The sequence below is a fragment of the Heterocephalus glaber genome, unplaced genomic scaffold (assembly GCF_053883595.1).
Source record: "Heterocephalus glaber isolate CG9 unplaced genomic scaffold, H.glaber_assembly_v1.0 deba00001497, whole genome shotgun sequence".
Taxonomy (NCBI): domain Eukaryota; kingdom Metazoa; phylum Chordata; class Mammalia; order Rodentia; family Bathyergidae; genus Heterocephalus; species Heterocephalus glaber.
In genome coordinates, this window is record NW_028258320.1 from 3216146 (window position 1) to 3232844 (window position 16699).

General features: G+C 37.7%; 1 protein-coding gene across 7 annotated transcripts in view; it reads right to left on the reverse strand.

The window, feature by feature from the left end:
* The window catches only part of Kif6 (kinesin family member 6), a 319165-nt gene that overhangs the window by 214023 nt on the left and 88443 nt on the right, over positions 1-16699 (reverse strand). The window lies entirely within an intron of this gene.

Here is a 16699-nt window from a genome sequence, read left to right on the forward strand (position 1 = left end):
AAAGAAAAATTGCTTTAAAATTATAAGAGACAGTGAGAAACCAATCCAGCAGCTGCTAGATGATGCAAAGAAGAATAACGTAAGACTGACTGGAGTCAATGAAGAAATAGGAGAGAGTGCAGATGACATAAAAAAACTGTTCACAGAAATGATGGCAGAAAACTTCCCAAGCAGGGGAAAAGAACTTGACATACAGATAAGGGAGGCACATAGGACTCCAACTAGCCTTGATCAAAAAAAATCTACACATAGCCATATAATAGTTAAGATTCCAGAAACCCAACAGAAGAACAAAGTTCTACAAGCAGTTAGAGAAAAGAAACAAATCACATACAAAGAAAAACCCATAGAAACACAGCAGACTTCTCAATGCAAACCCTCAAGGCAAGAAGAGCTTGGAGTGATATATTTCAAGCCCTAAAGGAAAACAGCCTCCAACCCAGATTGATTACCCTGCAAAATTATCTTTCAAAATTGATGGAGAAATAAGATACTTTCATGACAAAGAGCACCTCAGGAACTTCATGAATACCAAACCAGCACTCCAAAATATATTAGACAATATCCTACGAAAATACAATGAGGATCACAACCCCAGGAAGCCCAGCAGAATGAATCTGTCGGGCATGACAAGAAATTAAATGCAAAGGGGGAGAATCCAACAAAAAGAAAAAGTCATGACAAGGATAAGTCAACATGTATGAGTTATAACCATCAATGTTAATGGTCTCAATTCACCAATCAAAAGAAACAGACTGGCAGAATGGGTCAAGAAGCAAGATCCAGAAATATACTGCATACAAGAAACACATTTAGTTCAAAAAGAAACTCATAGTCTGAAAGTTAAAGGGTGGAAAAGAATACTCTATGTTACAGGAGCACACCCCCCCCGCCCCGCCGCCAAAAGCAAGAGAAGCTATCCTCTTTGCAGATCAAGTGGATTTCAAATGAAAATCTGAAACACTGTGGTCCCAAGAATTTCAGATAAGGGATACTCAACTTGTATGTACAAATTTATTGTGAGCATGTGTTTTCATTCCTCTCAAGTAAAAATTTAAGAACAGGACTGTTGGTTCTTAACTACTGTTAAGAAGAAATTTCTATATTGTTTTCCAAAATGGTTTTATCATTTTACATTCACATTAGCAGTATTAGAAAGTTCTAACTGGTTCATACCTAAGCTGACATTTGTTCTTTTAAAATTTCAACTTCATCTCCCTAATGAGTGTATAATTCAGTCTTGTTATTGTACTGACTAGTATTTTTCTGATTCTAGTGTTGCACACCTTTTCTTGTGCTGTACTGGCTATTTATCATCTTCTTGTGTCTACTTTTTAATTGGGTTGTCTATTAATGAGCTGTAAGAGTTCTTTATATATTCTGGTCATAGGTTATATGCATTATAAATATGGTCTGTTTAAGGACTACTTTTCGTTTTCTGAACAATGTCATTTAAAGTTCTAAATTTTGATGGAATCTCATTTATCAATTTTTTTCTTTTATACATCATGTTTTTTATATCCTAGGATATTCTTGCCTACCCTAAATTCATAAACATTTTCCCTTATAATTTCTTCTTAAAGTTTTTATAGTTTTAGTCTTTCATATTTAGGTTCATAGATACTTTCAAGTTATTTTTATGTATGGAAATAAAGGGTTGAGGTTAATTTTTTATATACGGGGAACAAAAAGAAGGCATATTCTTACCGAATCAAAATGCAAATAGATAACTTTCTATCTATGTATCAGGAAGCCAGGCCACATCTTTTTTTGTCATAATTAAGATTCTTACATAGGTAACACACTAATCCTTGTGTTTGATTTCTTGTCACTTTCAATTTACATGACATTTCAAACTTGTTAGCTCATCAACTCAAACATGTTGAAAATCAAGGCATCTGCCATTCTCCAGGAGTTATTCTCCTATATAGCTTTCTTATCAAGGTGAGTAAAATATTATCAAGACATCTTATAATACAGATGTAGCTTGTCATCACTTCTATGTCTGTCAAATCTACTTCTTCATCCTTTTTCTTTCATGGCATTCTGTTCCCTTCCATCATCTCCTTACAGCCACAGCCTGGGATCTGGAATCACATTCATCTACTACCCAGGCCTCGATGGGCATCCTGGTGCCAGCACCATTTCCTCCCTGGTGAATCCTAACCTTGTTTCCCTAGTTGGCTTATGAAGATTCTCCTTACACAACTCTGAGGACTTGGCCAACATTCCCAAGCTGTCTCAAAGGCCTCCAGATTCAAGCCATGAAAATTCTTAGAGTTTCCCTTCTGCCTCTGGGATTTTGCTTTCTTGGTTTTCTTATGAATTGTTATAGAAAGGAAATTTATCATTCATAGGTATTACCGAAGAGTATCTGCATGTAGTTTCACTTGCTTAACACATTTGGAATTTAAAATAATGCTGGCATCATCTATGTAGCACTGCTTTAAAAAAACAGCAAACAGACAGGTGTCACTTTTGCCCGTACTTAGAAGACCTTATTTAGAATACCTTCAAAGTAAAATTTTTCCTCCTTTCTGTTTTGTAAGAAAGTTATCCAGCCTTTCATAGGTAATTTGTGGGCACTTAAAATACTAATTGGAGGAAAAAAATGTAGCTCTACCAGCACATCTGTGACCAATATGTCACTAATAATGTGCTCCTTTGCTGAATTTTGGACTCCTTTTTGTCTCTTTCAACAATATCTGCAAAAATGGAAAAAGATTCCTTCCCTTAATGAAAACAAGTATAATTTATTTATTTTTTAATAAGACTCAGAAGTGAGCTGATTAAAAATGCTTAGGAGTTTGAAAGTGCTTGGAAAATATGAAGACCTTTTAAATCGAAATGGATGAGCTGTATTCTATTTTTAAGAAGCTCCTTTATTTCTTAAACTTTATTTCCACCCTGATCCTTCTGAAGTGCTAAAAAAAAAAGTTTGGCTAAATTAAACCCCTGGGGACAAAGAAGTCAGAATTCTTCCTAAATCCAGGGATTCTAGGGATCTAAATCTTTCACCTATATAGGTGAAAGTAGTAACACTGGAAGATGAAATAAATGATGAGAGGGAAGAGTTCTGGCTTTTGCAGCATTAAGTCAATGAATTCTCCAACTCTGAGGCAAAGTCACAGTGTGAGGCATGTTGAAGACTGAGACAGACCACAGGAATCTGGGTTCAAGTGCTGTGCAAATTCAGAACAGGGAGGGGCTGGAGGGAGGGGCGGGGGAGGGGAAGCAGGAAGCAATTCAGAGAGGACAATGTTCACACTCATTTTGCACCAAATGTATGCCAGGCACCAGCACTGTCTCAATTCAGTTCTTCTCAAAAGGAACTACCTAGAGTGTTAGAATGAGCGTGCGAGCGTGCACGTGTGCGCGCGCACACACACACACACACACACACCACTGCTGTCAGGTGTCTACCATGAGAATTTCTGATTTTACTGATCTGGGGTACTGTCTGTGTGTCAGATTGCATAAATCTCCAGGAGATTCTTATGTGTGGCTAAGATTGAGAGCCACTGGCCTCATCTTTGATAACCCATCAAGGCAGACACAAGGAGGAGCTTTCTGGTCTCTGTTCATTTCCCACCATGTTCCATCTCATGCCCAAAGGGGAAAATTGTGCATCTCATTGGCTGTAGCTGGAGACACCAGTGAGTGACATCTACCAATAGGCAAGGTGACTGTGACCTGGAATAAGAGCCTCATTCAGAAGGGCATTTCTCTCTCTGACCATGCAGCTTGTGGGTAAACCAAGCCACACAACAGAAATCACAACAGTAACTACCATTCAAATGGGGACGGGGATGGCAGGGCCAATAATATTGTTAAATCAAAAGATGTAGTTCTGAGCATGCTTGTTTATTAGATAACCTCATGCATGACTGATTTAGGGTTCTATTCATGTAGAATAATTATAAGTGTAAGGTAGAAAGTTTTTGCTAAATGTCATCAGTGGCATCTGGCCAAGCTACTTTCTTCTAAATCATTTAGAGCCTTTGCTCTCCAATGTGGCGACTCCAGAACTATCACACTTATATGTTTACTTCCAGGTTCTTGTCCAGCGTTGTCACTTTGATCACAGTACAATTTGCACATGGCCCTGGTTCTTCTGCACAGAACTTTCAGCTGTCTTTTGTACCCAACTGCATGCATTTCTCTGAGTTTTTTCTCATATCATGTTTCACTCAGTATGTTCTGATTTCTTGTCTACAGAGGCTTTGAAGAGTAAATAAAGAGGCAGATTGATGTCCAAACTAGTTTGGCTTCTTTCATGGCTCTCCCTGCTACGTGCTCATTTCTGTGTACCCCATAAAAGGCTCCAGCTCTGGCATCCTTGTGAGACACAACCTTCTCTCTCCATCAGCGTCTCTCTTGCCAGTTCTTCACAGATTTTTTCCTGGTTTCTTCCCAGTCCCCTGGGCATGAGGCTCCAGACTTTCCCTTATTGTTCTGCAGGTCCTCGATGAAAATCTCTTTTGCACTAAGTCCTACTGCCAATGTGTCAGCCCCACCTACTTGCCATGCCCTGGCTCCTACTCCTTGGTTGGAAGAGCCCACTGTGTAGTGAGAATGTTTTAAATTCTACAACCAGTGTAATTGTTTTTCAAAGTTGGAGGAAATAAGAATCATTACTAAAAGTTTCTCATCAAGTCGCTTCCTACACTGGCCTTTTCTCCGCCACCCCCCGTCTCGTACATCAATAACTATTTCCTGAGTCTTTAGTTCACCACTTGGTTCAGACTATAAGTTTTATGGGCCTGAAAGAGGGCTTTATTAGAGTGTCTTAAATAAACATCCTACTTCCAAGATGGAAACTCACCAAACTATTTATTTGATTCTCTTTGAATGAGCCTGTGAATAGTTTTCCTTACAAAATGTTTCTAAAATGTTTAGATTTAAGCAAAAAGTCACCAATAGTCTTAACTTGGATACTGTAGTGGAAAAGTTCTGTTAAGCATCCCCAGCCTGTGTGATGATGGGGAAGAAACATGCTTTGTGTTTTCTCTGTAAGCAGAGAATCTTTTCTATTTGACTAGGTAGTAGGAGTGTGGGGTCTTTTTAACAGACTGAGAGACATACAAAAGAACAATAGCTGAGCTCTCCCTCTCAATAATGGAAGCCATAAATGAAAGGACCCTCCCCACGGGCACTGGATCTCCACAGCATTCCAATGGCCAACTTGCCAGACAGGAGCCTCCCAGGAGTTACTGCATTGGCTGGTTTCTTGTTTTCATGTCACAGACAAGTGTTACCATGCTGATTTCCATTTTTTGGCTACTTGCAAATGTCCAATATGACTGTGCAGTGCACAGTGGCACTGGGTCCAAGCAGGTGCCATTTGCATATGGCTGTATGTATTTATCACGGCAAGTGACTATCAGAAAGGAGGAAGTGTCTTCTAAGAGACTCATCCTATTGCAACCATCTTCCCCCAGCTGGTGGGGAGCCTTTCAGCGACTCACACAAAGATGCCATGCAGAACAGAGCTCTCATTTAGCTACCTTGACCTCTAGCTAAATCGGGAGCAGGTGGACCTCATGGAAATCAGGGGCGCCCAGACTCTTCTAAAAAAATGAGTATGTTTCTCGTGTGAGAACATGGGCCACCACCCTCACTTCAATGAAGACAATGTTCCCTAGCTCAGCAGTTCTCAACCTCCATTTTTCTCTCAGCCCAATACACATTTTCTCAGAAGCTCTCAACATTTAAAAATGTCTCCCAAATCTAATTTACCTAATCATGGCTTGTCATCCATTTGCCTGTTGTCTATAGGACATAGCCATTTGCATGATTTTCCAAAAGTGAGTATTTTAGGTGTTAAACATTATGCTTGTTATTGTTTGTTAATTTCTAATAATATTCAGCCATACCATGTTCCTTCAGATGAGCCAAGCCCACAAATAATCCACCACTGATGAAATGCCTTCTTTGGGTTAATTCCATATAGCAATTACAGAGTTGTGCACTAAAAGTTACTTTCTTTAAAATTACTTTGTTTTTCCAAAGAAAATGTTTTCTTCTTTAATAGTTGTTTTCTCATTCGTAGTTGTAAAATCACAAATTGTGTGCTCAAATTTTCCAAATTTGGGAAAATGATAGGAATGGATAAATGTATGGGCAATAGACTAGTAATTTTATATAAAACCACAGCATTTCTTTTGTCAAGTAAATAATTTTATATACTTCTTAGTTTATGTCATTGCATTTTACAAGTTCTTATTGACTTTTTTCCCACTGTAACATAGTTTATTTTTTCAACTACAAGCAACACATACTATCTGTGAAAAGTCAGTTTTATATAGTAAAAAAAGAGTCTCATCACAAGGACAGTGGTAATGTGCTAATATATTGCCTTTTCTTTTGATTTATTTAGTTTTCTGAGATAAGGTCTCACTATGTAGTTTAGGCTGTCCTTGAACTCCATATGTAGCCCAGACTGGCCTTGAACTTGTGGGGATCCTCCTACCTCAGCCTCCAGAGTGCTGGAATTACAGGCATGAGCCAACACACCCAGCTGCCTTAGTTTTCTTAAACACACTTGTAGTTTTGTGGTAAAATTATAAATATAAGCATGTCACTTATCCTTTAATCTCCCCTTAACTTTATAGCATGATCTTATATCTTCTTTTAAAAAAAATTTATCAGTACACGCTTGCAGTACATAATGTTTACATTCCTTCTGTGGAGCTGGTACATGTACACATGTACATAACACACCTTTATTCTTTTTTTATTACTCCTATATCTCTTGATTTCCTCTTCCCATTTGAGAAAGATATATCTCCATACTTCCTTTTATCTATTTTTTATTTTGTTCTTTATTTAGACTTTGGGTTTCTCACATAAGAGAAACCATATGATACTTAAGCTTGTGTCTGATTTATTTCATTTAACATTATGATCTCAAGGTACACACATTTTACTACAAATGACTCAAATTTATCCTTCTTTATAGCAGAGAACTACTCTATTGGGTATAAATTTTTTTAAAAAATTAATTTTATTGGTACATTTTAGGTATACAATATAATGACATTCATCATTAGAAATTTGCACCTTTACATAATCTCTCTTGGTTCTTATTTTTTCCCCTTTCCCTGCCCTCCCTTCAACCCCTCCATCCCTCCCTATTTACAAAGACTTTGTTTCCATTTTTTCATTTTCTCATATTAATTCTATTGCCTTCTTTCCTTTCCTTTACCCCTCCCACTTCCCCTTCCCCTTTGCCCCTTTCCTTCCTATTTCACATTATCTATTATACCTTTTATTATACCTATTATACCTTTATTTTATTATACCTTTATTATACCTTTCTTATTATACCTACTATACCTATTATACCTTTTAGTCCTTATTTACACTTTCAATTTCTCACACTAGAGAAACTATTCGGTATTTACACGTGTGTCCTTTTTATTTCACTTAAGAGTATTGCCTCAATATGCATCCATTTAGCTATAAATGTCTCTACTTTCTCATATTTTATGGCTGAGTAGTACTCCATTTTATTAAAAAAAACCACACATTTTCTTTATCCAGTCTCCAGTTGATGGGCATTTGGGCTGCTTCCAAGTGTTAGCTATTACAAATTGTGCTGCCATGAACATGGGTGCACATATCTCATTGTAGTATGATTCTTTTAATTCTTTGGGGAAGATACCCAGGCAGGGGAATAGCTGGGTCAAATGGGACTTCCAGTCCTAGTTCTTTGAGGTATCTCCATACTGATTTCCACAGTGGTCGCACCAGTCTACACTCCCACCAGCAGTGGAGCAGGGTTCCTCTTTGCTCGCAGCCCTGCCGGCATTTGTTATTGGTTGATTTCTTGATAGCAGCCATTCTTTCTGGAGTGAGATGGAATCTCAGCATTATTTTCATTTGCATCTCTCAAATGACCACTGATGTTGAACATTTTTTCATATGTTTATTTGCTATTTCTACTTCTTTCTCTGAAAAATGTCTGTTCATTTCAGATGCCCATGTTTGGATTGGGTCTTTAAATGTGGGAGGTCTGATTTTTTTAAGTTCTTTATAGATTCTAGATAGTAGACCTTTGTCTGAGGAACAGCAGGTGAAAATTTTTTCCCACACTGTGGGTTGTCTCTTCACACTGTTGGTGGTTTCTCTTGCTGTGCAGAAACTTTTTAATAAGAAGAGATCCCACTTGTTGGTTGTTAGGCTAGTTCATGGGCAACTGAGGTTCTGTTCATAAAATCTTTTCCTACACCATTGTCTTCAAGAGTTCTACCTAACCTCTGTTACAGCCAGTTCAGCATTTGTGTTAATATTTAGATCTTTAATCCATTTCGATTTTAGTTTAGTGCATGGTGAGAGATATAGGTCTAGTTTTAATGTTTGGCAAGTTGAAACCCAATTTCTCCAGCACCATTTATTGAAGAGGCTATCTTTCCTCCAGTGAAGATGTTTGGCTCCTTTGTCGAAGATGAGGTGGCTGAGTGTGTCTGGAGTTGTTTCAGCATCTTCTAATCTGTTCCACTGGTCCTCAGGTCTGTTTCTTTGCCACTCCCATGCTGTTTTTATCATGGTGGCTTTGTGGTATAGTTTCAAATTGGGGGTTGTGATGCCCCCTGCCATGTCTCTGTTGGCTAGAATTGATTTTGCTATTCTAGATCTCTTCTTGTTCCAAACGAATTTTTGGATTATTTTCTCAAGTCCGTGAAGTATGCTGCTGAAATTTCAATTGAGATTGCATTAAATCTATATAGCAGTTTTGGAAGTATGGCCATTTTCCCTAGGTTGATTCTTCCTAACCAGAAGCAAGGGATGTCTTTCCATTTTCTGATACTGTCTTCAATCTCTCCTTTCAGAGTGCTATAGTTTTCAGAGAAGAGGTCTTTGATTTCTTTTGTTAGGTTGATTCCTAGGTATTTCAGTTTTTTGGATGCTATTGTGAAAGGAATTGTTTGTCCTATTTCTCTCTCAGTGAATCTGTTGTTCATGTAGAGGAAAGCTATTGATTTTTGTGTGTTGAACTTGTGTCCAGGTACTTTACTGAATTTGGTTATTAAGTCTCGAAGACCTTTGGTGGAGTTGTTGGGGCCTTCTATATAGAGTATCATGTCATCTACAAATAATGAGAATTTGACTTCATTTCCTATCTTTATTCCTTTTATTTCTTTCTCTTGTCTAATTGCCGTGGCCAATGTTTCCAAAACTATATTGAACAGGACTGGTGATAGTGAATATCCTTGTCTTGTTCCTGATTTTAGTGTGAAGGATTTCAGTTTTTGACCATTGAGTAGGATATTGACTGTTGGTTTTTCATAGATGGCTTTTATCACATTGGGGTAGAGACTGTCTATTCCAATTTTTTGTAGAGTTTTTATCATAAATGCATGTTGGATTTTGTCAAATGCTTTTTCTGCATCTATGGAGATGATCATATGGTTTTTGTCCTTGGCTCTATTGATATAGTAGGCTCCATTACATTGATTGATTTGCGTATGTTGAACCATCCCTGCATCCCTGGGATGAATCCCACTTGGTCAGGGTGTATGACCTTCTTGATGATCTTCTGCATTCTATTTGCCAGTATCTTAGTAAGGATTTTTGCATCTACATTCATTAGTGAGATTGGCCTATAGTTCTCTTTTTCGGTTGGGTCTTTCTCTGCTTTGGGGATTAAGGTGATGCTTGCTTCCAGGAATGAATTTGGGAGTATTGCTTGCCTTTAAATTTCACTGAAGAGTTTAAACAGTAGTGGCAGTAGTTCCTTTCTAAATGTCTTGTAGAATTCAGCAGTGAAGCCATCAGGACCTGGGCTTTTCTTAGTTGGTAAGTTTTTAATTACGTTTTCAATTTCATTGATTGACATTGGGTTGTTTAGAATTTTTAGGTCTTCGTTCATCTTTGGTAATTCATATGTATCTAGGAATCTGTCCATTTCTTCTGTGTTTTCCTCATTGGCATAGAGGTTCTCGAAGTAGGTACTGATGATCCTCTGGATTTCTGCTGGGTCCCTTGTAATTTCATCCTTTTCATTCCTAATTGCATGGATTTGGGCCATTTCTTTCCTTTTTCTGATAAGATTGGCTAAGGGTTTGTCAATTTTGTTTATTCTTTCGAAGAACCAACTCTTGGCTTCATTGATTTTTTTTTATCATTCTTTTAGTCTACATTGAATTGATTTCTGTTCTGGTCTTCGTAATTTCCTCCCTTGGATGAGCTTTGGGCTTGTCTTGCTCTTTTTTTTCTAGAAGCTTGAGGGTGAGCATCAGGCTGTTTAATTGGGCTCGCTCTGTTTTCCTAATATGAGTATTCACTGCTGTGAATTTCCCTTGTAAGGCAGCTTTCATTGTGTTGCATAGATTCCGATATGTTGTATTGTCATTGTCATTTAATTATAGGAACTGTCCAATTTCTTCTTTAATTTCCTCTGTGACCCACTGGTTATTCAGAAGTGTGCTGTTCAATTTCCATGTGTTTATGAAATTCTTGCAGTTTCTTTTGCTATTGATCTCCAATTTCATTGAACTATGGTCTGATAATATTCAAGGGATAATGTCAATTCCTTTGCACTTACTTAAATATGTTCTGTGAGGGAGTATGTGGTCTACTTTGGAGAATGACCCGTGTGTAGCTGAAAAGAATGTGTATTCTGATTTTGTGGGGTGGAACACTTTGTAAACATCTGTTAAGTTCATTTGTTCAAGAGTTTGATTGAGTTCTAATATTTTGTTGCTTATTTTTTGTCTAGTTGATCTATCAATTTGTGACACTGGGGTATTGAAGTCCCCCACTACTATTGTATTAGTGCATATATGACTTTTCATGTCTGTTAGTATTTGTTCATATAGTTGGCTGCATTAGTGTTTGGTGCATATATGTTTATGATTGTCAACTCTTCATCTTGGATTGTTCCCTTTACAAGGATGTAGTGTCCTTCTTTGTCTCTCTTAATCAGTGTTGGTTTGAAATCCACTTGATCTGCAAAGAGGATAGCTGCTCCTGCTTTTTTTCAGGTTTCTGTCTCATGGAGTATTGTTTTCCACCCTTTAACTTTCAGTCTATGAGTTTCTTTTTGAATTGTGTTTCTTGTATGCAGCATATTGTTGAATCTTGCTTCTTGACCCATTCTGCCAGTCTGTTTCTTTTGATTGGTGAATTGAGACCATTAACATTGATGGTTATAACTCATACGTATTGACTTATTGTTGTCATGACTTTTTCTTTTTGTTGGAATCTCCCCCTTTGCATTTAATTTCTTGTCATGCCTGATAGACTCATTCTGCTGGGCTTCCTGGGGTTATGATCCTCATTGTCTTTTCCTAGGATATTGTCTAAAATTTTTTGGAGTGCTGGTTTGGTATTCATGAAGTTCCTGAGGTGCTCTTTGTCATGAAAGTATCTTATTTCTCCATCAATTTTGAAAGATAGTTTTGCAGGGTATATCAATCTGGGTTGGCGGCTGTTTTCCTTTAGGGCTTGAAATACATCACTCCAAACTCTTCTTGCCTTGAGGGCTTGTGTTGAGAAGTCTGCTGTGATTCTGATGGGCTTTCCTTTGTATGTGATTTGTTTCTTTTCTCTAACTGCTTGTAGAACTTTGTTCTTCTGTTGGGTTTCTGGAATCTTAACTATCATATGCCTATGTGTAGATTTTTTTTGATCAAGGCTAGTTGGAGTCCTATGTGCCTCCCTTATCTGTATGTCAAGTTCTTTTCCCCTGCTTGGGAAGTTTTCTGCCATCACTTCTGTGAACAGTTTTTTTATGTCATCTGCACTCTCTCCTGTTTCTTCATTGACTCCAATCAGTCTTATGTTATTCTTCTTTGCATTGTCTAGCAGCTGCTGGATTGATTTCTTGTTGTCCCTTACTATTTTAAAGCAATTTTTCTTTTCCTAGTAACTAATTACAATCTTATATTCTATTTATGAAATTTTGTCCTCACATTGGCTCATTCTGCTGTGTAGACTTTCAATGGAGTTTTTGAACTCCTGGAAATCAGTTTGCATCTGTTTTATGGATTCCATCTGTTTCCTGTGTTGAGATTCTATCATTTTCCTCAGCTCCTCTATTTTTTAATGTGTGTCCTCTCTAGATTTATTAATCATGTCTTGCACTATGGGCATAATCTTTGTTGTTATCTGAGAAATTGTTTCTGATTTCATTTTTTCTGGATCTTCTTTTTGTGCCAGTTCAGGAAGTCCAGGTGGTTGAGTATCAGATTGTTCCATCTTGTTTCCCTTTGGGGTTGCTTTAGGTGATCAGCAAGTCTGGTTTTGAGACTTGTTTATGTGTCTTCTCACTTCAGTGGCGGAGGGGGAAGGGGTATGCTGCTGGTGCCCTCATGGCTCACCTCCTGGGCCCTGGGGGAGGCTCTGCTCCTTGGCACTGAGGGGCCAGTGATATGGCAGCCCAGAAGGTCTGTGTATAAATTATTTATCCATTCATCTGTTGATGTACATATAGGCTGCTTCAAAGATTTAGCTATTATGGGTTGTGCTGCTGTTAACATGGGTATGCATGGATCACTGTAATATGATGTCTTTAACTCTTTTGAGGAATAGCTGGGTGAAATGGAATTTCTAGTTTCAGTGTTTTGAGGAATCTCCATACTGATTTCAATAGTGATTGTACTAGTTTATATTCTCCCAACGATGTAGAAACATTCATTCTTCCCTGCAGCCTTGCCAGCACTAGTTTTTGTTTGATTTCTTGATGATGACCTTTCATTCTGGGATAAGGTGAAATCTCAGAGTTGTTTTAATTTGTATTTCTCTAATGGCCAGTTATGGTGAGCATTTCTTCATGTAGTTATTGGCCATTTGTATTTCTTCTGTGAAGTATTTGTTCATTTCACTTTCTCAGTTTTTGATTGGGTCTTTTTGGGGGGAGGGTCTGATTTTTTTTTTGAGTTCTTCATATAGTCTAGATATTAGTCCTCTGTCTGAGGAATTGCTGGCACAATTTTATTTTTATCTGTAGGTTGTTGTAGTAGTTACTTCTCTTGTTGCTGAGATAAAACACCCAACCCCAGAAGTTAAGGGAGGAAAGGTTTATTTAGTTCAATTTATAGAGGTTTCAGTCCATAATTGGCCGACTCAAAGGCAGGGTGACACATGGCAATCGGGCAACAGTTCATGAGGGTGGAAGACAGCAAAAGGAACAAAAGACTTTAAAAGCATCTTTCTGCCCCTTCTATTTTATTCTAACTACTTAGGGGACATAGTACTCACACCCTTAATCGTAGTGCCCTTGGGCCTACCACTGAATCATGACTCAATCACACTCTAGATTCAGTTACCTCTGAAAAAACCCTACCTAAGACTGCATGAGGTTGGGGGGGCATCTAGAACAAGCCTTAACAGTTGTCTTTTCCCTCTATTGGTTGTTTCCCTTGTTGTGCAGGAGCTTTATAACTTGTTATGATCCCATTTGTTGATCCTCAGAACTATTTCCTATGCAACAGGGGTTCTGGTCAGAAAGTCTTCGCCTACACCTATGACTTTAGTTCTTTGAGCCATTTTGATGTTAGTTTAATATATGGTGACAGATAGGGGTCTAGATTCAATCTCTTGCCTGTGGATAGCCAGTTTTCCCAACATCATTTATTAAAGAGGGTATCTGTTCCCCAGTGTATGCTTTTGGCTCCTTTGTCAAAGATCAAATAACTGAACATGCCTGGAGTTGTTTCTGCATCTTCCATTCTGTTCCATTGATCCTTATGTCTATCTTTGTGCCAATATCATGTTGGTTTTTTTTTTTTTTTTATCACTGTAGCTTTGTAATATAACTTCAAGTTCAGGATTGTGATGCCTCCCACTTTGCTCTAGTTATGCAGGATTGCTTTTGCTATTCTGGGTCTCTTCTGGTTACATATGAATTTTAGGACTGTTTTCTCCAGTTTTTGGAAGAATGCAGCTGGAATTTTTATTGGGATTGCATTAAATCTGTAATGTCGATTTTGGAAATATGGTCCTTTGGAAGTATGGTTCTGCCTATCCAGAAATAGAGGGTATCTTTCAATTTTCTGATGTCTTCTTCAATTTCCCTTTTCAGAGTAGTGTAGTTTTCATTGTAGAGATCTTTCACTTCCTTAGGTTAATTCCTAAGTAATTTTTTTCTTGGTGCTCTTGTGAATGGTAGTTTTTCCTAATTTCCTTCTCAGTGGGTTCATTATTCTTTAGAAATATATTTATAACAGTTACACAATATTCTAGGGTTGGTATATATTATTTAGTCATTCTTTTATGACTGGATATTTACATTGTTTCCAATTTGAGGTTATTTTAAATAATACTGCATTTTATTTTTTAAATTCTTATTTACTTATTATTAATTAAGTTTAGTTTCATCATATGGAATTTGTAGCTATACATGATATATCTTCATTCTTATTTTTTCCTATTTCCCTTCCCATCCTTTCAACTCCTCTTCTCCTTATTTACAAAGGCTTTGTTTCCATTTTATCTTTCTTTTCTCATTTTTTCTTTTCCCCTCCCCCCAGTGCCCCTTCCTGTTTCAACAGTTTCTTCCTATTTCACAATGTCTATTATACATTTTAGTCCTTATTTACATTTTCAGATTCTCACATCACAGAAACAATGCAGTATTTGCACATGTGTGTCCAATTTATTTCACTTAAGAGTATGGTCTCAAGGTGCATCCATTTACCTATAAATGCTTCAAGTTTATCTTTGGTTTGTCATAGGTGGCTTTTATCAGATTGAGATAAAGACCATCTATTCCAATTTTCTGTCGGGTTTTTATCATAAATAAGTGTTGGAGTTTGTCAAATGCTTTTTCTGTGTCTATTGAGATGATCATGTGTTTTTTGTCCCTGGCTCTGTTGATATGGCGTATTACATTTATTGATTTGCATGTGTTCAATCATCCCTGAATCCCTGGGATAATCCTAGTTGATCATGATATATAATGTTCTTGCTGATTTGCTGCATTCTGTTTGCCAGTAACTTATTGAAGATTTTTGCATCTGTGTTCATTAGAGAGATTGGTCTGTAGCTCTCTTTTTTGGTTGGATCCTTCTCTGGTTTTGGTATCAGGGTAATCCTTGCTTACAGGAATGACTTTGGGAGTACTGGTTCCCTTTCAATTTCATTGAAGAATTTAAACAGTATTGGCAATTGTTCTCTAAATGTCTTGTAGAATTCAACTATGAGTCCATCAGGACCTGGGCTTTTCTTTGCTGGTAGGTTTTTAATTGCATCTTCAATTTTGTTGACTGATACTGGGTTATTTAGAATTTTTATATCTTCTTGATTCAGCTTTGGTAATTCATATGTATCTAGGAATCTGTCCATTTCTCCTGTGTGCTCCATCTTATTAGAATGAAGGTTTCTGAAGTAGATATTGATGATCTTCTGGATTTCTGCAGGATCTGCTGTGATTTCACCCTTTTCATTCCTAATTGCATGGATCTGAGTCTTTTCTTTCCTCTTTTGATAAAGTTGACTAAGGGTTTATCAATTTTATTTAATCATTCAAAGAACCAACTCTTGGATTCATTGATTCTTTGTATTGTTTTCTTAAGTCTCAATTGCATTAATTGCTGCTCTGATCTTTATAATTTCCTCCCATGTATGAGCTTTGGGTTTGACTTGTTCTTTTTCTAGAAGTTATGTTGTTTATTTGAGCTCACTGTTTTCCTGATGTTTGAGTTCACTGCTATAAATTTCCCTTGTAGGACTGCTTGCATTGTATCCCATAAGTTCTGATATGTTATTTTGGCCTATCATTTAATTGTACAAACTGTCTAATTTCTTCTTTAATTTCATCCATGAGCCATTGGTTGTTGAGGAGGGTGTTATTTAGTTTCCAGGTGTTTATGCATTTTTGTGGTTTCTTTTGTCATTGATTTCCAATTTCATCGCACTATGGTCTGATAATATGCTTGAGATCACTTCCTTTGCATTTATTTAAGTATGTTCTATGAGCTAGTATGTGGCTTCTTTGTATTGGTGTTCTTGGAATTGTGGTCTTCACTACCTCTTTCTAAAATATCCTTCAGAACATTTTATAGAGTTAGCTTGGTGATCATGAATTTCTTTGGTAGTTCTTTCTATTTCTCCATTGATTCTGAAAGATAGTTTTGCAGGGTACATCCCTGGGGGCTGTGCCTTTGAAGGGTATTTTGTCCCCAGTCCCTTCCCCTTTTCTCTGGCTCTTTCCTCCCTCTCTCTCCAACCCAAATGCTGTGAGATAAGCAGCTTTCCTCCACCACGCCCTTTTGCAATGATGTTCTAATTCTTCCCAGGCCTAAAACCACAGAGCCAGCTGACTGTGGGTTGAGACCTCTCAAAAGTGAGTCAAAATTCATCTTTTTTCCTCTGCAGTGATTTTCTCAGGTATGATGTGGTCACTGAGATGAAAAGCTACCTTAAGTGGCAACACTGGATCAAAAGTTCCCATCAGCTTTAAGGCTCTCATTGGCCCTAGGAGGTTCATGGCACAGCGAGCAGAAGCATTCTGTGAGGACTGGACCAGCTCTCACTGTCCCTCAGTCTCCTCTGTTAGTGGATGACAGTATCACTTTCTGCAGTAGCTCACTGTGCAGCGCTCGGGTACCGAAGTCCCTTGTTCATTTCCGTGACCCAGTCTAGAAAGATGCCTGATGGGTATTTGATGGGTAATAACACGCTGGATGAAAGAGCTTTGTAGACTAAGCAGCACATTATAATTCAACAAGTGACAGCTACCTTAGGGGTGGGC